Source organism: Arvicola amphibius, chromosome 9 (genome assembly GCF_903992535.2).
Source record: "Arvicola amphibius chromosome 9, mArvAmp1.2, whole genome shotgun sequence".
Taxonomy (NCBI): Eukaryota; Metazoa; Chordata; class Mammalia; order Rodentia; family Cricetidae; genus Arvicola; species Arvicola amphibius.
In genome coordinates, this window is record NC_052055.2 from 8472142 (window position 1) to 8497345 (window position 25204).

The 25204-nt window shown below is 38.2% G+C and overlaps 1 long non-coding RNA gene across 1 annotated transcript in view; it reads right to left on the bottom strand.

Moving 5' to 3' along the window:
* Positions 1–2224: 2224 nt before the first annotated feature.
* Positions 2225–25204, bottom strand: part of LOC119823417 — a 102160-nt gene continuing 79180 nt past the window's right edge. Inside the window, exons 4-5 of the long non-coding RNA XR_005286949.1 lie at positions 6837–6932; positions 2225–4988 (exon numbers count right to left, since the gene is read on the bottom strand). This is a non-coding gene — a long non-coding RNA (uncharacterized LOC119823417). The remainder of the gene's footprint in view (positions 4989–6836; positions 6933–25204) is intronic.

The following is a 25204-nucleotide window of genomic DNA, read 5'->3' on the forward strand; positions in this document are numbered from 1 at the left end:
TACAGTGTGATGGCAAATATTTTCAAGGTGAGAGGATCTGGAATCACCTAGAAGTTGACCCTCCAGGCACGTGCATGAGGAATGCTCTAGATTAGATTAGCCCAAACCTGTAAGGGATTATCTAGTTTACCTTGTTAAATGAGGTGGTAAGAACAGCCTTAACTGGGAGCGGTCTAGACTACAGAAATGAGAAAGCAAACTGATCGCTAGAAATTCTGTTTTCTGACTGTGTGCAACACGACCAGCTCCTCAAACTCGTCCACCAGACTTCCTTTGTCTCAACGGACTGTACCTTCTGACTTTCAAATGGGTCTTTCTCCCTTAAGAGCTTTTGTCAAGCTGTTTTATCAGAGCAAGAAAAGTAAATAAGACAGCCAGAGTATTGTGAGTTGTTAGCATTTTCCCTCAAAACTAATTACATAATTTTTATCCCTTAACCTTAAGGTAGAATTACCATAAGATAAATTTAAAAAGAATGTTATGGAATCATCTCTGTAACATTTGTAAAATATTTATTTCAGTTTAGACATGTAATGAATATTTCTGGTCTAAAATGACTAAGCTATTAATCATCTAGAATAATTCTAAATAACAGCACTTACTATTTATTGAACAAATGGAGGTGTTCTATGAGATGTTCTGTTCTCTTGACCTGTAGCCATGCTTGCCTACCTAAATTAATTAACAACCAAGAAATGAACATGAACTGAAAAAATGCCAAGACCAGCTCTCTGAAATGCTACTTTGTCTTTTAAGAATCTACTGTATCATTTCCTTTTGGAGAAGAAAGGCCAAGAAGGACTTTTTTTTTTTTAAAAAAAAAAAAATTGCATCAGGAAAAGGTATTGCAGTGTGGTATGTATATCTTTTCTCATGAGAATGGATATTTCTCTCTTGTGGATTTTTTTTAATGATTCAAAGATGTGTTGCATTTGTTTAGCTATGTAAAGATGTGTTGTTGTTTTACCTTGCCTGCCTAAGACACATTATTGTTCTAATAAAAAGCTGAATGGTCAATAGCTAGGGAGGAGGTATAGGCGGGACTTCTCGGCAGGGAGAGTAAGTAGGAGGAGGAATTTAGACTCCAGAAAGAAAGAAAAAGAGACAGCATGGAGCCACCAGGGACCAGCTAACTAGATACAGAGAAAGCAGGAAAGCAAGACATACAGAATGAAAGAAAGGTAAAAAGCCCAAGGCAACATGTAGATGACTAAAAATAGATTAAATCAAATTAAAAGAGTTAGTGAAGCAAGCAAAAACCAAAGTCATGCATTCATAATTAATAATAAGTCTCTGTGTCTTTATTTGGGATCTGATTGGTGGCCCAAAGAGAATCCCAATTATACCTCACCATGGATGAAATCTCATAATTGCTTGTTTTAAGATGAAGGGTGGGCTTGGAAAGATGGTAAATTTGCAAAATGTTGAAGAAACTTTATCAACTATTGATCTTTCTTCTTAAGTGCACTCATGAGAATGAAAACCATTTTATTTTAAAATACTTTCATGAAGGAGGACAGTTGTCTACCCCAATGAAACCTGGAAGAGATTTGTATTTATACCAAAGTAGTCATAAGATATAATTTTAAATAATATTTGGGGAAAGAAGCACAAAGACCAACATTCCTAGTAACCACAAAATCACAGTAATACCCTGTTGATGTCAAGTAAATCCTTCAGTCTGTAAGTTATAGAGCCACCAAGGAGGGCAGGAGTAGCCTCAACGTCATGGCCCCTAAACAATATTTGTGATTATGTAAATAATAAAACAATCATTTGGAAAAGTAATCATTTACTGTTGAGAAATGATACATTTAATTATATTTAAAATGATTATAGAACGTTGGAGAGAACTCAGAATGTAACAGAACTTGCTACTTGTCTAGAAGACTCACGTTCAGGTCCCAGCACCACACTCAGCCTACCATGTTCCATACTCTGGCTTCATGGCATCCAAAGCTGACTTCTAGCCTTTGCTGGCACCTGCACACATATGGCATACATATGCATGCACATGTGTATACCCACACATGCACATTCATGCACGCACACACACACACACCTTTCAAAGTCACCATATCATATAAGCAAAGGAAGGGAATATAAAATACAAAATGTAATGCTTTTAATAGCTAGTGAAGTGTTTATGCAAGGAGATAACAATTTTTATAATTGCTAGTTTGACAAGTGTTAGAGATACAATGGATTCAAAATGAACTCCACAACAAAGTGTATCATAATCACCAATAATTTATTATACACTTAAAAAGTGTTAAGATTATGAATCTTATGATGTCTTTTTTACCTCTATAAAAATGTAAAAGCGTGTAACTTTTATATCTCCATTGTCTGAAACCATCATGACAAGCTATATAATAACCACATCCATTGCTTATTTCTCTTTAAATTTTATTTCTAATTTTTTATTTTTATGTATATGGATGCTTTACCCGCATATATGTATATCTATATCTATGTACCATGAGTACATGCCAAAGTCAGAAGTGGGCTTCTGACTCCCCAGGACTTAAGTGGGAGATGGTTGTGAGGTGTGATATGGGTGTGGGAACTGAACCCCAGTCCTTGAGAAGAGCACCCAGTGCTGTTGACCTCTGACCTATATCTCTAGTCCCTCCAGTGCTTTCAAAGGTTCCTCATTTCCACTGTTCATTTTTAACGTCTCTATTAGCATATATTATTAGAACATATTAGTTATACATAATAATGGGTTCATTGTATTTTCATGTATATATATATAATATATTTTGATCATATTCATCCTTATTTCTTCACTGTCCCTTCAAATCCTGCAGATTCCATCTTTTCTCCCCAACTACTTTCCCTTCTTTTTGGTGTCCCAGTGAGTTTAACTAGTTTTTAATGTGTATGGTTATGTGAATGAGAGGTTATTTACAGGAATATGAACAGCTTGCTAGTGACTACACCACTGAAGAAAATGTCTCTCCCTTCCCTCCATGATGGGTAATCCTAGCTCCTGAGAGCTAAAGAGTGCAATGACCAGGTCTTGCCCAAGAGATAGCCTTCCACACACCCTCCTCATCTTTTGACTCTTCCCTGACTCTTCCCACACTCCCTTCGATGATGTTCTCGGAGCCTTGGAGGGGTTGTATAGATGCCCTTTTAAGGCTGAGCACTTCACCGACAACTATTCACGATACCATGGACAGTTCTGAGTCTCTGTTGTAATGCTGTCCACTGCAAATCTCCCGTGATGCGAGTTGATGCCAGCAACAACTCATAGCTCCTGTATTCATAGCTTCCTCTTTCCTGTCCCTGTCTAGGCGCCACTGATCAGCTAAATTTCATAACTATATATTTGCTTTCTAGAATTACATGTAAATGAAAGCATACAACGTTTACTGTTATAATTGTTTGGCTTCTTTTACTCAGCTTAACAATTCATAGGTTTATCCATGTTGCTGTATGTATTAATAGCTCATTTTATTCTGAAATTTCAATGTACCAGTATTTGTTAATCCACTCATGAGTTCATGAGGCATTTGGGTTATTTATAGTTTAAGGTTATTGCAAATAAACCTGCTAAGCACATTTGTCTTTAAATCTTTGTTTATACTAAAACTTTGATTTTTTTTCTTTAAATACCTAGACGTGTAACGACTGGACCACATAGTAGGTATATTGTTAACTTTTGAAGAAGTTGTATAAAACTTTGCAATGACTTGGAACTTAAACTTTAATCAGTGATAGGTGAGAATTCAAGTTGTTCGACATTCTTGACAACACTTTGTACAATCTATTATTTTAGCCAGTCTACAATGTAGTATTATCTTATTGTAGTTCTAATTTGTATTTGCTGAAGGACTGATATTGTTAATCATCGTTTTTATGCTTTTTATTATTAATATTATATATCCTTTTTATGCTTTTTATTATTAAATTAATATATCTCTTTGATAACTTACATATTCAGACACTTTCTCTTCCTGAGTTTTAATCAGTTTGACAGTTCTTTATATATTTGTATATTAGCCCTATATAAGAATTAAGATCTCCAAAAATTTTATCTTCCCGTAGAGTGTCATTGTATTCTCTTGTCCGTGTCATTTTACAAGTAAAATTTCCATATATTTTAATTTTTAAGGAATATGCCTTTAATATTTGTCCAACATCTCTTTTCCTTTATATTATTTACTAAAAGTCCTTTACTTCTAGATTTTTATACTCTATCTGTGATCAAGTTTAAATTAAACCTGTGGCGAATAATACAAATTAGGTGTGTATTTTTTCATCCAAGGATATTTCAAGCAGCATTTACTTACAAAAGTATCTTTCCACTGAGTCACCTTAACCTTGTCAAAAATTAATTACCCGTGTTACACATGGATCTGTTTTAGGTTCTTTGTCTATTTCATTTAGATATTTGGCTATCTTTCTGGCAAGGATGTTGTCATAATTAATGTAGTATTATAATAAGTCTTGAAAACAAATAGTATTTGATTTTCTCCCTTTTCATTTAGTTATTATACATATAATGATACAAAAATGTAAAAACTCTCTCCGTTATTCTAGTTTACTCTGAGAAAATAAAGGTAAAACCTTCAGTTAAAGTGGTTTTATATGGGGTGGCTCTCAGTAGATATATTGCGGTGATTTTTATTTCTACTTGTTCTTGGACGTTAATGATTATTGGGTTATTAGTTCAGATCTTGGGTAGAGATTAGGTTAAAACATATGCTAGGCATAATTTCCAAAAATTATCCTTTCCCTTGATTTCTTAGATGTACATGGAATGAAAATGAGTGAATTTTCATGTAAAATTCCATTCAAACTCTGCAGAATTGAGCACCATTATCCGACATGATTACATGTAAGAGATGAGAAATATTTTTAATCAAACATAGTTCCTTGAGACAATCCTCATTAGTCTTTACTGTCTGTGATGGTTACTGTTGATTGTCCATTTGCCAGGATCCAAAATCACTAGGGGAACAAATCTCCAGGCACACCTGTGGGAGATAATTAAGATTACATTGTTCTATGAGTACACTTATGAAGGATATCTTGATTAGGTTAATTAGGGTAGAAAGATCCACTGTGCAGGGTGGCCAGCACCTCTCCATATGCATGTGTACTAGCTGCATAAAATGAAGAAGCACCTGAGCACACACTCTCTGCTTCTTGGTTGTTGATGGAATGTGACCAGCCACTGTGACTTTCCCACCATGATGGACTGTACCTTTAAACTGCAAGCCAAAGCAATCCTTTCATTCTGACCACGTGTTACAAGCCATTCTGCGATGAGACCAAACACATCTGTAACATATCAGGTATGTACTATTAGGAGTTCACATGCCTTTGAAGATTTTTTCATTCTGTTTTGTATAAAACTGAAATTCTCAGTATATTATACATCAACTGAATTTGTAGAATTTATATATAGGAAGTTAGTTTGGAGCCAGAGGATCTTATAACTGAAAGCTATGAATTTGGATTCAGACAAAATGGGTTTATATCTTGAGTCTTACTGGCTGTCTGGCTCTGATTTTGTTACTAATACTCTCCAGACTCCTGTCTATAATTAGAAACTTAGCAGTAATAAATATGTTGGTTTACTCTTAGGATGTTACAAGTATGGAGTTAAATGTTTATAAAACTATTGAACTATAATACTATCAGTAGCTGTATATAGGCATAGTTACACATAGTTATGAGCTCACTGTATGAGTGATTCCTAAATGTGTCTACATACCAATGTTATTTAAGGATCTTCAAAATATATCAAATCCCAAACCATACCTTTACCAAGCAAATTACAATGTCTTTGGAAGGGACACAGGCCATTTTAAATCTCCTTATAAACTAATCATTAAATGATTTATATACATTATCTTATTTAGTTATACAGTTCTCTGAGTTGAATTTTACCTCTGGTTTATAGACAAGAAAGCAGAAAGCTAACTTTAATCTTGAGAATGCTGAGAAAAATATTCTCAAGAATGTGATCTCAAGTTGGTTTGGCTTCAAAACCCGACTTTTAACTAGTTTGCTGTATTTAGTCAAGATTCTTAGGGAACCCCAAATTCATGCTTTTTAAATGAACCACTAAATAGAGCATAGATACATGGTTATAACTGCCCCCATATAATACAGGAGTATACTCTCTGTTACGAACATCTGACCCACCAATGTGAAGAAAGAATTAAAGGAACTCAGGACATTTTGATTTTATTTGGAATGGAATATAACTAATTTATAATTTATAAAATAAACGAGAATTTTTAACTGACTTTCCACTATCTTATGTCAAGGAGTTGTTTTGGCATATGATACTCCATAATTTGGCATGTGCCTTATTGTTTTCCAGACTTTGGAATAGCCAAATAATAGCCAAACCACTATTCAGAGCTTCCATTCAATGTTTTTCTGAGAATCATTCCTGATGTGCTGCAAGTACACTGGCCAAGATAACCTGATGACTGCTTTCTGGAACATTATGCTATTTGCTATAAAATGCATTCCTCAGTCACATCATTTACTCTTTATGCACCTAATTTAAAGCTCAGTTTAACCAATATCTCTGCTCTAGTGGGAACACTACAACATGTTCTGTTGTCTAAGTGGCAGATGGCTTTGGACATCATTGGCTATTGCTCTTCCAGGCTTATAAACAAGTTACAAGAACTGAGCGAAAGAATGACACTTTTGTGGACATGATGACATAATTATGGGTGTAGACCTAATCATAGAGAAGAATTCCCAAAGAGCTTCTGTGAGTATAAATTACAAAGATCCTGCCATAGGGGTATTTTTAGGATTTCTTAACTCCCACTGTAATTGTAAAACCCCAAACTCACTTGAGAGATTGTGAAGGCTTTGGACTTGACGTGGAGGCAGCTGTTCTCTAGCCCTATCTGACCGTTTTTGGCTGAGGGCTCTCCAGAATTCATCCCCTGAAATGACAGTGGTTTGTTTTAGTGTAACACACTGATGCAAATCAAGAAGTTAGCAATACTTTGACATTTTCAGTGGTGTTTTCCTAACATCACAAAACATCATTTTCTAGTAGGCAATGCACTAAGCCTCTGAAACTGTAAGCCGGCCCCAATTAAGTGTTTTCCTTTATAAGAGTTGCCATGGTCACGATGTCTCTTCACAGCAATAGAAACCCTAACTAAGGCAGCTTGTGTTACTTTTTTATGTTCTTTTCTATCAGTTTCAATTATATTATACTTTCATTACTACTGGTAACTTTCTAATTTTAAATATTATCGGAAATTATCAACCGTTGAGTCTTCATTTTTCATGTAAGATGATATTAACAAGTATTCAGATCTCCATTTCTTCTGCCAATTTTTAAATATCAGTTTCCCTGTTTTTACAATGCCAATGCTTTCTTTTCCTTTGTTCTTGTTCTTTCAGGGTTCAAAAATCAAGGGACCATGTTAAGCCAGTATCTTAATTAGAGCACATATGTGTAATATAACTGTGCTAGATTTTAGAAGTGACAATTGAATAAAAACAAACAAACAAACAAATAAATAAAAAGAAAATTATATGAGTGCCCCTAGGTGTGAGAGAAGAGAAAGTTTGTTGTAGACATGTGGGAGAGCACAGCCACAGGCAGGGATCGATGTCTGGAAGACTCCCTAGTAGACATTACCACACTGAGTTGGGCATGTAGGGAGAGAGGGAGGAAAAGGGAGAGGGGAGAGATGGGAACTAGGTACAGCAGCTAGAAGGCCAAAGGTACAAAAGGGGTAGGTAACCAAAATGTCAGGATTATATAGGGAAGAGCTTCTGAAGAAATGGTGGCCCAGCCCCTGGGTTGGAAAGTTCAGGGTAGAGGGCAGGGTAGAGGTAGCCATACCCTGTAACAGGTAGGTGCTCAGGGATGCTGGGAGAACCTGGAGACCAGGTGTTATTCTTTTGGTCCCTGCCCCTTTCCACGCCCACTCCCAGCGACCTCTGGTCTCTTGGAGTCATCCTCAATCTCTTCCCTCTCTCTCTTCTCACTGCCCCCCTTTTGCGTGTGCACACGGCCCCCCTCTCCCTCTCTCCCTCTCTCCCTCTCTCCTTTAATAAAGCTTTATGTCTATTTTCTGTGTCTGTGCCGTTAACCCGCCGCTGCACCGCCTGTTCACCCGCCTCCCTGGTTGCGCGTGTTCCGCCGGTCTCCGCGCAGCTGCCCAGCTACTAAGTCTTTAAGAATAAAACCAGGTCCACTTTGATTTGCTAAATAGGCATGTCAGTTGTTTGTCCCAGGTTTGAAATTTGGCAACTATGTGGTTTTAATTTTCAATTCCTTAATGATATATTTTGATGAGAAGATGAAATTTTTCTGTGTATATGTTCATGTGTGTGCATATGTGTATGCATGTAGGATATGTATCTATATATATGTTTAATGTACATATATAGAGGGAAGAGGTTGACATCTGGTGTTTATCTCAATAAAGATTGTGGTGGTTTGAATGAGCCATGTCTCCCACAGTCTTGAACATCTCAGCACTTATTCCCCAGTTGGGGGCACTTTTGAGGTTATGGCCTTACTAGAGAGAGAATATCACTTGTGATATACTTTGAGTGTTGATAGTCTTTGTTAAATTCCTTTTCCTTCTCTCTGTTTCACGCTTACACGTGAAGACATGGGCTTCCAGCTTCTTACCCCTGTTACCCTAGCTACCACTTGCTACCTTGCTCTCCTGCCAAGATGAACTCTCGACCCTTAAAATCTCTTAAATAACAAAATAAACTCTTCTACAAGTTGCCTTGGATATAGTGCTTTGTTACATCAGCAAAAATGCAACTAATACAGAAGTTGGTACCAGAGTGTAGGCTGTTGCTGTGAAAACCTAACGATGCTTTTTGGAAGAATGTTAGAAGACTTTCGAATGTTGGGCAAGAAAAGGAAAATAAGGCAACCAGAGCTTTCCAGTTCATCATTGTAGTTGCCTGGGTGACAGTAGTTCTTATACCAGTGTAGACTGTGAAGGCCTACATCAAGAGATTTCAGAATCAGTGTCAGCCACTTGGCTAGAGGCCATCTGTGTGATATTTTGGCAAATAACCAATCTGTCTGCCTTTTGCCCTTGTTCTAAGAACTTGTTTAGGGTTAAACTTAAAAGTCATGAACTAATTTATTTGGTGTAGGAAATTTCGAGAGTGTAGAAGGTTGAGTTTGTGAAATGGTTATTGTTGATAATGGTTATGCAGGTCTACAATGGAGAAGCACAGTGGGGCTGAAACAGGAAATGCACAGCTTGAAGGAGAGAATTCTGGGATGTGTAATGGTAAAGCCAAGGTGGGATAAAGGAGAGGATATGATTCAGGAAAGTTGGGTAGGAGGACTCATTCCAGCGGCCTGTGGAGAGCACAATAGCCTGCCTGAATGCTTTTGATGTTGCCATTTTCCTACCAAGGGTAAGGAAACTTACTAGTAAGAGAAAAATTGACTCCAGTTTTTGTTTCTTTGTTTTTAGCTTATATAGAAGGTCAGTAATTTCCATCAATTAACTCTACTAAGCAGACACTGAAGAAAAAGCGGCAATGGCAATGCAATTTTCCTCTATCAATTGTTAGGGGCGTGGATTTGAGTTCGATCTGAGCAGACTGAATGAATCACAAGAACGCCTCTATTCTGTCCCTTAGCTCGTATTCCTGCCAGCACAATTACAGTATGGACAGGCCTCTTTGTCCCCGTGGAATGAACAGGTGGGGAATGTTAGCATATGACGACAAGCACAAAACAATAGCAACACTTCCGGCTAAGTTTATCCTGCTGAGAATGCATTTTTAATAGCAGCTGTGAACTGCTCTCAGAACAGGGTTTGCTAAAACATGCCTTTGCAATGTAGACCTGCCAGGCTGAGGAATTTTAAAGTATTCACTGTTAAGGTACACTGTTGATTTTCCTCAAGTATTATTGCAATGATGTTCCCTCTGGTAAAGTGACCACAGGACTGGCCATAGGAAGAGGACATGGATACCCTCTTATTAGTAGCAACTTGATAGATATTAATAGCTAATTGAGTGTTGGACCAGGGATTGAGTACTGTGTTAATTGATGTATATACATTACATAACCAAAGAGGGTAGGTTTCTTACTTAGGGTAACCCCTAAGTTATTGCTGTGATGAAGCACCATGACCAAAAGCAGCTTGGGGAGAAAGCATCCCCCAAGTTCACAGTTCACCACCAAGAACAGCGATGTCAGAACCACACTCGGCAGAAATCTGAGGGTAGAAGCTGCTGCAGAGGTCATGGAAGGGGGCTGCTTACTTGCTTATCATGGCTTGCTCAAACTGCTTTCTTATAGAACCCAGGACCTTCAGCCCGGGATAGTATCACCCACAATGGGCTGGGTCCTCCCATATTGATCATTAATTAAGAAAATGCCTTTAAGATGGATCTTATGGAAGTACTTGATTCTGTCCTCTCTGATGACTCTATCTTGTGCCAAGTTGACATGAGACCAGCTGTGACATTAAGTATCTTTCTTCCCTTTCACAGAGTAGGAGATGCAGACAATTCAGATGTAAATTTTCTCCAGCTCTTAAAGCTACTGGAGCAGCGGGGGGCAGCCCTGCAAACAGATCCCACTAATTAAATATACTCTGACTACACCACAGCCCAAAGTGCAGTTGGTCTAATTTTAACATTTAATTAAGAACAAAGACGTGAGAGAGAACACTGATCTGCATGAAGAGCTGGCATGTTAACGCATGTTACTATTTTCCCGAGAAGACGCACAGGGTGTTAGTGACAAAGGCTACTGTATTAATTCATTTTATATGAATTTACTCTTTGATGTCACTAAGACTTCTCGGGCTCTCATTCACAGCTTGTTTAGCAACAACCTTTACTCAACCTTTGTTTTCTAGCTGTGTCTTTAAATTATACTTCTCACCATGCTGGTAGGCAAAAACTAGAGCCCTGGCCCTTCTGGCTGCCATCACAGAGGACAATCCCTTTCATGTTCTTTTTCACTGGAAGCATGGATTTTATTTTGTTTCGTGTTCCTGACACACTCATTTCCTCACATAGCACAGTTCTTACACACTACATTAGATTTTTGCACATTACTTAAAAAAAAAAAAACTTTACCAATTTCCCAGAGTCTACCCTGACATACACTTTTAGCTAGAGAGCATCTAGCAGTGTCTGGCACTGATTAAATGCTGAATTAATAAGCATATAATTTCTGAGTCTATAAGTTTGTATTTGAAAAACAATCACCGAAAGGTCAGTGTAATTTAAGATATGTCCTGGCCGAACTTGGCCTTTTATCTTTATGCTGATAATTCTCCCACCATTTCTTTGTCCCCGTTGCTTGCTCGCTCCCTCCTGCTTCCTCTACTCCGAGGCCCCACTTTCCCTTATTTGCTCTCCCTCCCCCTCTAGCCCTACTGTTTCTCATTAGGGGTTGTCTCTGCTCAGTGTCATTTCAAAGACAAGCTGCTCACGGTGGCAGGAGGATGCCACTGGCATCGCGGCTGAAACTTTCACACCTCACAACCTGAGCAAAAAGGAAAGTTGTCTCTTCTAGCATTGTGCATTAATTCTGTGTGGGTTGTTGCTTTTCATGGAACATATTGCAATATGAGAATAACTCAGGAAGACAGATCTTAAGTTTCTCGAGTTGTACCTGCTACCCTCCTGGTGGGTTAACTAGGTTTTCATTGCAACTGTACTGTATCACAGACAGCCTCTCAAGTCTCCGGTCCAATTACAGAATCTGCTGCTTGGGTCCCAAGCTGCGGTCACGCGGTCCTCTAGGCTACATCCATCATTCCTCACCAGCACGCGGTACTTCTCCTATTCCCTTCACCTTTGATTTAATGTCTCGGGATTTACTCCTCTTGCAGTAAATTAGGCCATGCCACTATCTCTGAACCACTTCTGAAATGGTTACAATTTAGGCTAGCCAGTCGAGACTTATGTCACGTGTGCCACTTACAGATAGGAGGTAGGGTTAGCGTTCCCGAAAGCAGGGAAGCCAGAAGAGTAATAAGTGGCTGTCCAAAGACCATGTGAGCCAAAAAAGAAAGTGACAAAATGAACGAAAACAAGCAAAAATTCAACACAGAATAGTATGCCTCCTTCGTATACATACATACATAATACATACATACATACATCTATTAATTTCAAGCTTATAGCTTAGTTTGGTTTGGTCTTGGGAAGGAGGGCAATGAGAGGTTCATTTGATCACTTTCTATTTATGCTGAACTTTTTACTTGTGGGCAGGGCTCCAAAGATGGAAAAGAATACACTTTCAGAGTGACAAGGAAAGATGAAGAAATATTGAATGGCAGACGTGTTTTGCTTCTGTCACCTGACATACAGAGAAGATGCTACTCAAACTTAAACATTTAATTTGGAGAGAATATCAGACACCCTGAGTTAGAGCTATCTGTATGTATTTTGTTCTAATTCGAGTGGCATCAGTGGCAGGGGGTGGAGTGACATAATAAGACATTGCTAATAGTATTAGACTAAAAAATATTCATAATTTTTTTCTGGCAAAAATAGTATTAGAGTAAAAAATATTAAATATTCATAACTTTTCTGGTATAAAAGCCCAAAATATATATGTTAGAAATAGGAAATACCAGATGTTAACAAAAATAAAATTCTAAAAAAAGTACATATAAATTTCCAAGGCACTATGGATACTTAATAATGGTTAAGGAATAGTTATTTCTTAATACTTTTAATACTTAATAAAGGTTAAGAAAAAATTAACAATTTAACAATGCTAAATGCAAGATTACTGTTACTTCTGGAGTCATAACTAGAGAGGATTTTGTTATTTGGATTTATTCTATTATTTATTTATCAGTATGTGTGTCAGTATGTGTGTATGTATACAAGTGTACATGCTTATGCCTACGGAGGTCCGAAAAGGGTGTTGTGTCCTATGGAGCTAGAGTGATAGGCAGCTGTGAGTTGCTTGACATGGGTGCTGGGCACCAAACTCGGGTCCTCTGGAGGAGCAGCAGTAATCTTAACCACTGAGCCATCTCCCCAGCCTCCTTGAGAGTGGTTTAGTGGATTGCTATGAATTATTAGTGAAGTATTTGCTCTTTAGAACACATTTCAATTCTAAGACTTCTCACCTCAATATTTTTTTCTTTAGAAAGAAACAGGATATTAATAACACACACACACACCTCCTTTGTAAAGGCATTTGAGTTTCATAAGCCTTTTGTTGTGTTCGTCTGAAAGGGGATTTTAAAACTACTTTAAAGATTTACAGTATTATAACTATTCTTGCATTTATGTCAGGAAGGCCACAATTTTCTATATGTTTATTGTGTTGAGATGAAATTAAATAGTTAATAAATCCTGGTTAAAATAGTTCCAGTGTTCTTGAAATTGCTCAGGGAATGGCATAGCCAATTACTTTTCTGATGGCTTTTATTATTTTTGCCATGACATTTGGACCATTTTATTTTTCTCTGCAGGAGCAAATTCTCCATTCTGGTTTCTGTTCCACGAAGCAGGTGAGGAGAGGCCACAGCCCGGCTGGCTGATCTTAGAAGGCAGCTGGTCTCCACCAACACTTCCTTCATGGCTCCTGTGCCACCAGCACTTCAGCTCACATGCAGCTGTGACTCTTGGTGGCTTTGGAGACAAAGACCTCAGACATCTCCAGAACAACAGTTTTCTTTGGCAACAGTATCCATGTGTCTCCAAGTGAAAATTAAATCCAAACTTTCTGCATCCTGAAACCCTTGCCATTCTTCTTTGAAAACCCAGTGAATCTGGTACTCATGAAAACACGGGTTAGGGAGGCTCGGTCTGAAAGGCCAAGGAACACATGTCTGTCTTCTTTCTCTGCGAGGCTTTATGTTCATGGCTCAAGAAAATCCCCAAAAGGAGGGACAAGAAATCAGTGAAACATGAAATAGAAATGATGCCAAAAAGGCAGGGACTCATCCTATGGCTAACATAGAGGAATGGTAGTTTAACGCAACCCAGACGGTGCGGGTGAGAAGTCCTGATCACTAAGGCACAGTTCAGGAGTTTGCATCTTCACAATCTCAATCTGACTATGTGAGCACTAGTTGCGCTACGTGTTTTATCTGCATTGCTCCCAAACAACTAGCATTCTTTATTTTTAGTTTTTTTAAACACCCATAATAGTGGTTTTCAATGATTATGCTCAACATATAAAAATTGAAACTAGGAAAATAAGTAATAGATATTTTAATATATATTCATGTTAATAAAAACAAAAATCCACATGAGATTTTGTTTTTATTTGTTTCAAAGTAGTCAGCTTGGTCCAATGGAGGATGTGGAGATAAGAAGTTCAGTGGTTGGAAGGGCGAGTCATTGAGATTTGGGGAAGAACGGGATGGGTGGGAAAGGGGAAAAAGGACTGAAGGATGACTCTGGTGTAATTAGTTTGAGCATCAACCAGCAAATTCAATAAGGAAGCATAGCACATTGGGGAAGACTCATGGAGAATTTGAATTTAGTGTAGAAACAGTTGTAATTTGAGTTTGCATAATAAACAGTTTAACATTGGGTGTGAAGATATACATCCATAATCTCAACATTCCAATGTCAGGGTCAGGAAGACCTTTAGTTTGAGATCAGCCTGTCCTACATAGCTCAGGGCTAACCTGGGCTACAGAGCCAGCCTGCACCTTAAACAACAATTAGTCCAAGAAATTTCCTCCTAAAGTAACTTTGAATGCATCCTTTGGATCCCAGACAACAATATTTTTCAAGTCTAATCTTTCCTAATGAGGAGATCTTGTGTTTAATTAGATCTTGTGTTTAATCTCTAGAGTTTGAAAATTATATCAAAAATTTGACACTCTTACTTTGGAAAACAAAACAGTGTCCCATAAATATATAGTAACTCCTAGTTGTATCACTACATATTAAGCAGTATGTAAGTTCTCAGATATTCTGTCTAGAGCACTGTGAGAGGGTACTTTCACTTGCCTTGCTTTCCAGAGAAGGAAAATGGAAGCTTAAAAGAGATCTGGGAGGGGCTGCAGAGATGGCTCAGCAGTTGAGAACACTTGGTTTTTGCAGAGGATCCAGGTTCAGTTCCTAACATCCACATGATAGCTCATAACCACACACACTCCAGTACAAAGGGATCAAATGCTCTCTTTGATCCACTGTGGGCACCGCATACTCAGCACAATATATATATGCAGGCATTTGCACATGTGTCCAAAATCAAATCAAATCTTTTTTAAAGGCCTAGGAACACACAGTACTTAGTAAAGCTAGTGAGATCAATTATACCCCAAAGACCATATTAAAACCATTAATACATCCTTTATGCATTCACATACTTATTTATGTAGAATGGTATAGCATTAGTCCAAGCTGGCGCTAGACACTGTGTTGAGTCTGCCGGCTTTGCAATCTCCCATTCTCTTGCCTCAGCCTCCTGTGTGCTGGGATTAGGTGTGCAACACCACACCCTGGATTTGTTTTCATTTGCTCTTTTCCAAAAAGCAAATTACTATTAGGAATTCATCCCAAAGTACTTTATATGCTAGGCAAATGCTCTACCAGTGAGCTAATATACTCAGCCCATTTAAAAAAATGTTTTGAAACAGAATCATTCTAAATTGCCCACGATGGCCTTGAATTTATGACCCTCCTTTCCCACTCTCCTGAGAAGCTGAAATAATAGGCAATGGGTCACCAGGGCCAGCTTAACTTTCACTTGTTCAGTTTGAAATATTATAGTATTGATTTCCATCCATATATTCACAAGCATTTCCAACTTTTATCTATCATGAAAAATTTACGATCATATTTTAAGTTTCATGCAAAACAGAAGGAAAAAAATTCCAATGTCAATCATAAAATACGTAACATATTTACTGGTTACAATTCAACAAGTTATTTGGTGTAAGAAAGTCCTACTACATTGCCATCAGAATGTCATTAAAATAAATGCCATGGAGCTAAAGACATGGCTCTAACACTTGAGCACTTGCTGCTTTTTTCAGAGGACCCGGGTTCAGTTCCCAGAATGCACGTTGGCTCACAATAATCTATGAATCCAGATCAAGGGGATCTGATGCCATCATATGGTCTCTGCATGCCCCAGACATGCACATAGTATGTAGACATACATGCCAGCAAAACACTCATCCATGTAAAATAAAATCTAAAAATAATACATTCTTAAAATGTTACTGAAGAAGCTGAAAAGTACTTCAGTTATATACATGAGACAACTTTTTACTGACAATCAAGCTTGTGAGTAGTATTTTGAGTGTGTGTGGTACAAGGGTGGCCATATGCAGACATATGTGCAGATGGGTTTACCTGTGTACCTGCATGGGCAGACCAGGGAAGAATGCCAATTTCCTGTTCTATCACTTCTTCCCTTGAGACAGGGAATCTTGAGGTAGGCTGGTTGCTAACATCCACCAGTCCTGGCCCCTAAAAGCAGTCGGATTACAGGTGTGCACAAAGCCATTCCTGCTTTTATGTAGGTGCTGGGGATTTGAGCTCAGATATAGCAAGAATTCTTGTATAGCAAGCGCTCTCTGGTCACTTCCTTAGCCTGAACAGTATGTTTTTCTCAAGCTGAAAATGTGGACATTCCAACAGGATGAGTCTGCTTGCTTATAGGCACTCTGTCTAGATGTTAAAATATCATTGTAGGTACCTTAGTTCTTAGGGATGAACAAAAGCCTAAATAAAGGAAAGGAGATTGATTAATTACCAAGTTGACTTAAAGAAAAGTGCAATCACTGGAATTTATTTACTTATTATAGAAATGACCATATCTCCAAGCATTCTTCTTCACATCAGACCTGAGAGGAATCTTGTGGCACAAAATTCAAGGATGGATTATTAGTGACAAGTTCTTTGATGTTCTACTCCTGCTCGGTTCCAATCCCTATTAAAAATGCCAGAGACTGCCACCTCTATGTCTAATTCCACAATATCCCTTTATTAAAGCATTTTATACAGATAAGATTATATTTAAAAAGTCACCCTTCTAACACATTGGACTCTCAGAGGTGAAAAAGACAGGTTTGTTGTTATTTGGGGAGTTTTACTGCCCTGCCCTGGTGATAATGTAGTTGCAAACTAATTCTCTAAATAGAATTTTTGTTATGGAAAGTCTTCATATTGTGTATAAATTATAGGATTTTCTTTGGAAAAATATTTCTCCATGTCTCTGACAGGTATTACATAACCAAAAGAATAGCAAGAAACAAGCCCAATAAGTGAATATACAGGCGTGGTGGTACCAATATTTTCGGCACCCACAACAGTGAGCACAGCTGTGAAGACAGACCGCATCTGTGTCTCCATCTTTGACTTACACGCACAAACTCTGAGTGTTGGTAATGGAATTGTTATGACCAGGCAGATTCTTCTAGAGTCATCCTTGCTGTCTTTTCTTCATAAATAAATCTTGATATTCTATTCTCTCAGATTGCTGCCTGCCCTTTTCATTCTGAACTGGATACGTCCGGCCAAGTGAGACAAAGCAGAACAGCGGCCCCCTTCTCTCACTGTTCCCAGCCTGCTGGGATGAGCTCCAGTGAAATTAGCCCATTACATATTCCAAAGATCAGTTTTTTTTGAAAAGTGAAAGAAGTGATTGTATTGTAACCTTATTCTTAAGCGTTAGTAAGTAGAGGATTGGGGAAGTCTGTAAATGAGATTATCCCTTTTCAGGCTTTAATTAACATTAATCAAGGTATCCTCGTGTGCCTGACTCACACAAAATTCCATATGATTATGCTTTTGTTCAGGCAAGTGAAATCAATCTTGAAACCAAATTTTCTCTTTTACCTCAAATTATTAGGACCTGAGACAACCAAGTTTTTTCTTCTCTATGATTAAGGGGTCATTTCTCCCTTTTTTGTTTCTGGTTGATGGTAATTGTTCTAGTCAACTACTACTCAACACTAATATAGTTATGCATGCTCTCTCTCTCCCTTCCTTCTTCCCTTTCAAATTGAATGCATCTGGAAAAGTATTTTTTAAATGATGAATTGACAGTACATTGGGATTTTGAAGACAGTATGATTCTTTCTCTCTCCTTCCCTTATTCTTACTCTCTTCTTCTTCTTCTTCTTCTTCTTCTTCTTCTTCTTCTTCTTCTTCTTCTTCTTCTTCTTCTTCTTCTTCTGCTTCTGCTTCTGCTTCTGCTTCTGCTTCTGCTTCTGCTTCTGCTTCTGCTTCTGCTTCTTCTGCTTCTTCTGCTTCTTCTGCTTCTTCTGCTTCTGCTTCTGCTCCTGCTCCTCCTCCTCCTCCTCCTTCTCCTCCTCCTCCTTCTCTCTCTCTTGCCGCTCATGTCACAGCGAACATATAGAGGACATAACTTAGCTTTTATTGTTTGTTTCTGAATGTACCAGATAAGCTGGTCTGTGAGTTCTCAAACATCCTCCTGTCTCTGCCTTCCAGTTTGCCTTAGGAGCCCTGGGATTATAGACACAGACTACTAAATTTGGTTTAACATGAGTACAGAGGATCTTAGCTCTAGCCCCCCTTACACTAGCATGGCAAATACATTACTGATTGTGTCACTTCTGCCCAATGATTGTTTTAAGTCTTTCCTACATTCAAGTTAAAATAGTGAGATATAAGGAAAATCCAATTTTCTCTTTTAGAAAAAAATTAATTAATTTAGAAATTGAAAAAAAACAATGCTAACTAGCAGGTTAACAAAGTCTTCTTTAAACTCATACTGTTTTTGTTCTATTCTTCTTTAATGTTAATGTGGTGCATTTTTAGTTTATATTTTAGATGAAGTTATGGAGAGGGAGGGAGGGAAGGAGAAGGGAAGGGAGAGGCATGCTGGTTTACTTTGGAAATGTCAGTTTGTGGTTTATTTTTTCATTTCCAATTTCAATTGCTATAATAACTGTACAATCCATTCATAATCTGAAACAACTCGAGATTTTTTTAAAGTTATGACAATGCACAACTTAGAAATCTGGTGCCAGAGAAATGGCATTTGCCACACTGCCCTTGCTTGACTGCCTTTTGATGTCTTGGTGCGTAGTATGATGCTTTACTGCCAGTCTCAATGAAGGCTCAGGCTTTGTCGGGAAGATTTATCAGCATTAACTTAGCACAAAGCTGTAATTGTCCCAGAGAAAACATTTGTCACTATAAATGTTTGTTTTCAGGTATTGGGACACTTTCCAAAACCAGGCTTCAAGTAGAAAAGAGAGTCTCAGTTCAAGTCCTTCCTAACAGAGTTTCTCAAACATGTTTTAAAAGTCCATCATTTCTATGAACATTATAGATGCGCCCAAGCACTTCTTCTGGAAGCCATCCCTTGGTTTCCATGAGACTGGAGAGAGAACCACAAGCGGGTATGTTAAAACAATGGTCTGAGGAGATTCTGTGGCAGGAAGACTGAGAAACACTGGGGAAAGTGTGTCCAGCTTTGCATATGAATTCGTGTATAGCGCTGAGTGAGTTACAGAGCCCTCTGCCTCACTGTTTCCTCTTGCATAGTTCCTTATGCGCTTTCACCAGGCAAGTGAAAACAAAGCGGGTTTTGTTCACAAATATAAAGCTTCAAGAAAATAATGTACCAAACGTGAAGCGCATACACAAAGCATGCGATATGTTTTAATTCTCTCCTCTACAGTTTATGGAAAAGAAAAAAGAACACAAACAAAATTACATGTACGTACAAGTTGTTCTAGCAATTGTGATTCAATCTCTTGATTAGAAAGGATGACAAGGCCATGTTGTGGCAAACAGTCAAGATCAGAGGACATAAGCAAGGGTTAATGTTTATAGGACGTGGGGCAATCAAAGTCCACTCACAAGGAAGTCCAAGAAGATGAAAACACTCCTGAAGCGTCAATGACAGACCCTCAAATTTGAGCGGAGTTTAAAGTGCCTGATGCACTTAAGGTAGCCTGAAATGGACATCTACTGACCATATCCGTTAACTTGTCAAGATGTGGAGACTTTAAAACCTGTTCCCAAATTAATTAACCCATCGTTTATTCTTATCTGTGCCACAAATCAGAGGAGTTCAAAAGTCACTTTAAATGGCACTCATGCATTTCAATTGATTCCAAATGTTGGTTTATTATACCATTAGATTTGTAACAAAATAAGACACATCCTTTGTAATGCAAATTTTTGAGACTGAAGTGAGGCCACTAATTTATAGTGTATAAATATTTTATTTGTTATAAATTGCAGATCAAACCTAGGACTTTGTCTGCCAGATAAACACTCTACCATGGAGCTATATCCTTGCTCTTAGGTGATCGCTGTATTCTGCCTCCTATCTGAACTTTAAAATATACAAAATTCCCCTAGCCAGATTTAGTTTTTTAAAAATCACCCAATTTATAGTGAAGAATGTAAGATATACATACATTCTGGGTAGAAGTGGATAAGGAGCTGTTGGGTTAGGCATTATGCATATGCTGTGACGGGTTAAAAAATGGTTTTACAAAAACTCAATTCCCTGGAGAACAGTCCTTGGGAAAGAATAGGCATTTTTTTTTTTGAACTAAGATTGAACTAAGAGGAAAGTGGAGTGTATTAGGTGTGGAGAACTTGAACTAAGTCATGAGAATGCATGCTTCAACACACACCAGATGGTTCTCAAGTGGGCATAATGGATGTCCTATAATTTAGCACAGTTCTCACATTGTCTGATGTTGGCATGAGGTCTCACAAGTTAAGAACTCAGCCCCATAAGACCATGCTTACTTTAGATGTCATTATGAAATCGGGGCCTCCACTACTTCTCAGTGATAGGTTATAAATATGTGTTGAAGACCCTCCCCTACTTTTAGCTAGATAACTTGCTAGGGTAGCCCACAGAACTCAGGGAAAGGCTTTACTGAATATCTACCAGCTTATTGTAAAGGGTTCAGCTAAAAAGCAACAAATAGAATTGCTGCAGAGGGCAAAAAAGGAGGGAGGGATGGAGGCTGGATCGATAGCTCAGTACAGCAATCTCTTAAGAGTATTTGCTGCTCTTTCAGAGGACACAACTTAATTCCCAGCATCCACATGACTGCTCACAACATTCTATAACTAAGTTCCAAGGAATCCAATGGCTTATTTCTTCTGGCTGCCATGGGCATAAGGCATGGAAACGGTACACAGACAAGCATGCAGGTTAAACATCAATACAGATAAAATAAAACAAATTGTCAGTGGGGAGGGTAGAGCTCCCATGCCCACCCTGTTCTGGTGTACTGCACCTCCATAACAGTTCAGCATCCTGAAGCTCACCACATCCTATGTGATAGTCTTTACAGTGGGTTCTAGCTTCAAATGTTCTGTTGGGTATTTAGCCTGGAGTACATTTGGAAGTCAGGAAACTAGTAATGGGCCAGCGGGTTAGTGGATGCCTTTAGGGAGGGGAGTAGCAGATTATAGTGAGATGAAGGATAGAAGGGAAGTAACAGAGTTAAGAAAGTTTCAGTCGGACAGTCGAGTGGCAGGGTAGAAGAAGCCAGAGGGCTAGAGAAAGCCTAAACAAAGTGAAGTTCGCATGAAGCAGTCACACGGGAACTTTTGGTCCAAATAAAATTATAAGAAAGGGGACAGTTGAACATATGCTCCTATGGAAGAATGGCAGGGGACTACTGGGAGCAAAAGGGAAGGGTATGGTCATGGGGAAGAGAGTTGTGTAAACTAAAGGTGTATGAAGAAGCCTTATGAAACCCCAGTAGCTCAAAATGTACTTACAGTTCTTTTAAAATAGTTTGAACAGAAATATTCCACATGGACCAACAGGGCTACTTCATACACTGAGACATGCTGACATGACTGGAAAACATAAACTTATAGTAACTGTGGTTGTCCATCCACAAGATCAAGAGAGATTAGAAATTCCAGCATGAATGAGAGATACTCTCTCTAGATCCTAACCCTAGCTGAAGAGCGAATAGCATTTGACAGCTGTCAAGTGAGGTCACTTCTCTTCAGAGGTAGCTTTTGGTAGGTTGCCTATATCCAAGTGGCCCCACATCCATGTGCATTTGGTCAGCATTAGTTGTCCTTACTGTGTTATTTTATAAAAAGATATGAAGTTGGGAAGGAATGGAAAGTAATGTTGGGAAACAGTGCAGCGCACAACACGTGTCTGCGCTCTATGCACTACCATACAGTTTGTGAGCTTTGGGCACTACCATACAGTTTGTGAACTTTGGGCAAGGGGCTCGAGGCTGAAACACACACAAAGACACACAGACAGAGAGACAGAGACACGGACCTCTAGTCACTGGTAAGAAGCCCTTTATTCAATGGCACCACGGAGGCTTATATACAAAACAGTCAGGTGGGCCAACAGGTGAAAACCTTATCCTCTGATCCTCAAGGTCAAGGCAACACGTGCTTGTGAAGCAGAGCTGGTAAACAACATTGACACAGCTTTCAGTAACTCAAATCAGAAGGAAAGTAAAGATCTCTAGCAGGGAAGAGCAGTTGGAGGCCAGGACTCCAAATGGTCCTAACAAGCCAGATAAAGGAAGCTGGAGGGAGGGAGTAAAGGATGGAATGACCAAAATACAGTGTATACATGTAGGAAATTTTCAAAAACAGCTAAATAATTAAAAGACAAAGTAAGGCCAAGACTAATTGTCTTGTATTTTTCAAAATATTAGACTTTTTACTTTTATTGATCACATACATAGCCATTCTAACAGCGATGCTGTCTAGGAAAAGCCAGAAAATATTCTGAGTCGAGTACCGTGTCCTGGTGGTTCTGGTGTAAATGGACCCACAAGCCCTGATGATAGAGCACAAACAAAGCCTTGTATCAATGCAGAGATTTTTCCAGAACCAGATGCTTTCCTTCTTCCCAAACTTTACACACCACCCTCTCTCTGTTTCTTAGGCCAGGTATAAGGACACAAGCAGGGAAAAGCTACTTCTTCATGTCCTGAAATTATCAGTCATTTACTGAAGCAAAAGAAAGTTTGTTTTCAACCCATAGTCTCTGTGTGCTTTCTGGAGTTTCCTTTCTCATTTAAGTTATCAGCATGCATTTTCCTCTACACTGTAATATGGCTGTTATTTTATTTCCAGTTCGTGAAAAGAATGCCTGAAAGACGTTAATGGTATCAATCTCAAACTACTTCCAAAACCCGCATGGTACAAATTTCCAGTATCAGAAAATAACACACAGTCTCTCTATATACGGGAGATAGTTTGTGAATTATTTTTAAAAATTTACGTATTATTAAAAACCCACACATATACAAGCAATATAAAATAAAAACAAAAGACATTATTCAATAAACATACAAGATTTGACCATTTTTAATACTTCATTTCTTTCACACTGCCCATCCATCCATCCATCCATCCATCCATCCATCCATTTATCAAATATAAATTTACTGAAGTATCATCATGTATAGAAAACTCCAGATTCTAGAACCAGACTCCTTATGTCTAAGTCATATTTAACCCATTTGTAGATTGCGGCGTCTTGGTAATGCCATAGTTTTCTCACAGCTGAAATAAGGATAGTAATACTATCTTTTTAATGGAATTAATATAAATATTCAATTAAGGGTGACAGAATGGCCAAGAAGCATAAGGAACTGAACTCAGGACTGCATGTATGTTAAATTCTTAGATCATCACTTAGCATTATAAATGCTCTATTTGTGTTCTTTTTGTCATTTTATAGAAAAGAACACACACACATTTGAAGAGAGAGACTCTCACTATGCAGCCCCTGCTGTATTAAAACTCACTATATACATCAGGTTTCCCTAGATCTCACAGAGATTGGGCTGCCTATGCCTCTGCAGTGATGGGATCAAAAGCATGTCACCATGCCTGGCCAATTTAAATCTGCTTAAGATAAACACAATTCCTTTAAAAATTTCCTCCCTAAAATTATTTTTATTTTTTAAATTATAAAGTATGACAAACATTTGGCAGACTTGCTTCTGAGAGAGACTTTGATGAAATGGTAAGTTTTATTTGGGTTTTGATTTGTTGAAAACATTCTCATCAGATATATTATGTCCTGCATCCTAGTAGCATCTACGTCTTATCAAATTCATATCACTTCAATATCTCTAGGGTGCCAATCCTCATATCAGAGAGTAATTAACATTATGAATTTTATAAGATGGAAAAAATTAACTTTCTGGACAAAACTAGGACAACAAAATTTATATATTTTGGGGCGAGTTAAAGAGTGTCCATTGCTACTAAATAATCAACTCTACTGATGCTTTGGCTGCAGTGGGAAGAAGAAAGAAGTGCATACCACAGGCCAAAGGCAAGCACTAGCCTGTCTCCTTTCCAATAACTGCTCGGAATTCCTAAAGATGGCGGTGCAATTATCTTCTATGTTTGGAGAAACAGACTATCCTTTCTGACTTTTTTTTCTAGACTCCTTTTACTTTTCCTATTCCTACTCTTCTTGATTTGAACATGCATTTTATTGAAAGAGCAGGATTAGGGCAGGTAAACCATCTATTTTTCAACTTCCCTTTTCCTCTTTTCTCAAGACTGTTCCATGTTCTGGGTCCTTTGTTTCACAACTGCGACTCTCTCACACAGTTTTGTGTGTCTAATGAGTATCTATCATCACTGTCACATGAAAAGTACTCTGAGAAAAACCAGAAATTGCCAAGGGAACGGTTCTGGGGCTCTCAAAGTGCCAACTGACATAGTAAACGGGTGAGAGAAAGTGTGGGGCTGAGGATCAGAACCAGGCAGAGTAAACTCTTGAGAACTTCTATTCAGTGTCCTCTTGTGAAATGCCACTTGAAATATGAAATGTTGACACCACACTTAATTATCTCTATTGTAGAACTTTAAAAATGACACTTAAAACTTCTCTAGAGTGGCATTCTGGTGGTTCTAGGGAAAACAATATCCTCACAAGATTAGCATCTCAATGTGGCTACAGGCTCCTTGTTGGGTCATGGTCTGTGCTTCTCTGGGGATTTCTGCTGCTTTCTGTGGTTTGAGCTCTATTCTATTCATCCTACAAACCTTACAAAACAATTGGTAAACCTAACAGTTTTATGGAGTTGGAGTCATTGTTACTAAATCAAAATTCAATGGGTCTCTTTAACTTGACAAGAGAGGCGAACAATCCCTAAGCAAAATTATTGCTTTTATTGTACTCTTTAAAACTACCCATTCTTATAGAAAGAGGAGAGGAAGCAACTTGTGTAATTTCCAGCCTTAGGCATCCAACTTGACATGTCAACTGTAGTTTGAGGTATGGTGAAGTTTTATTTCC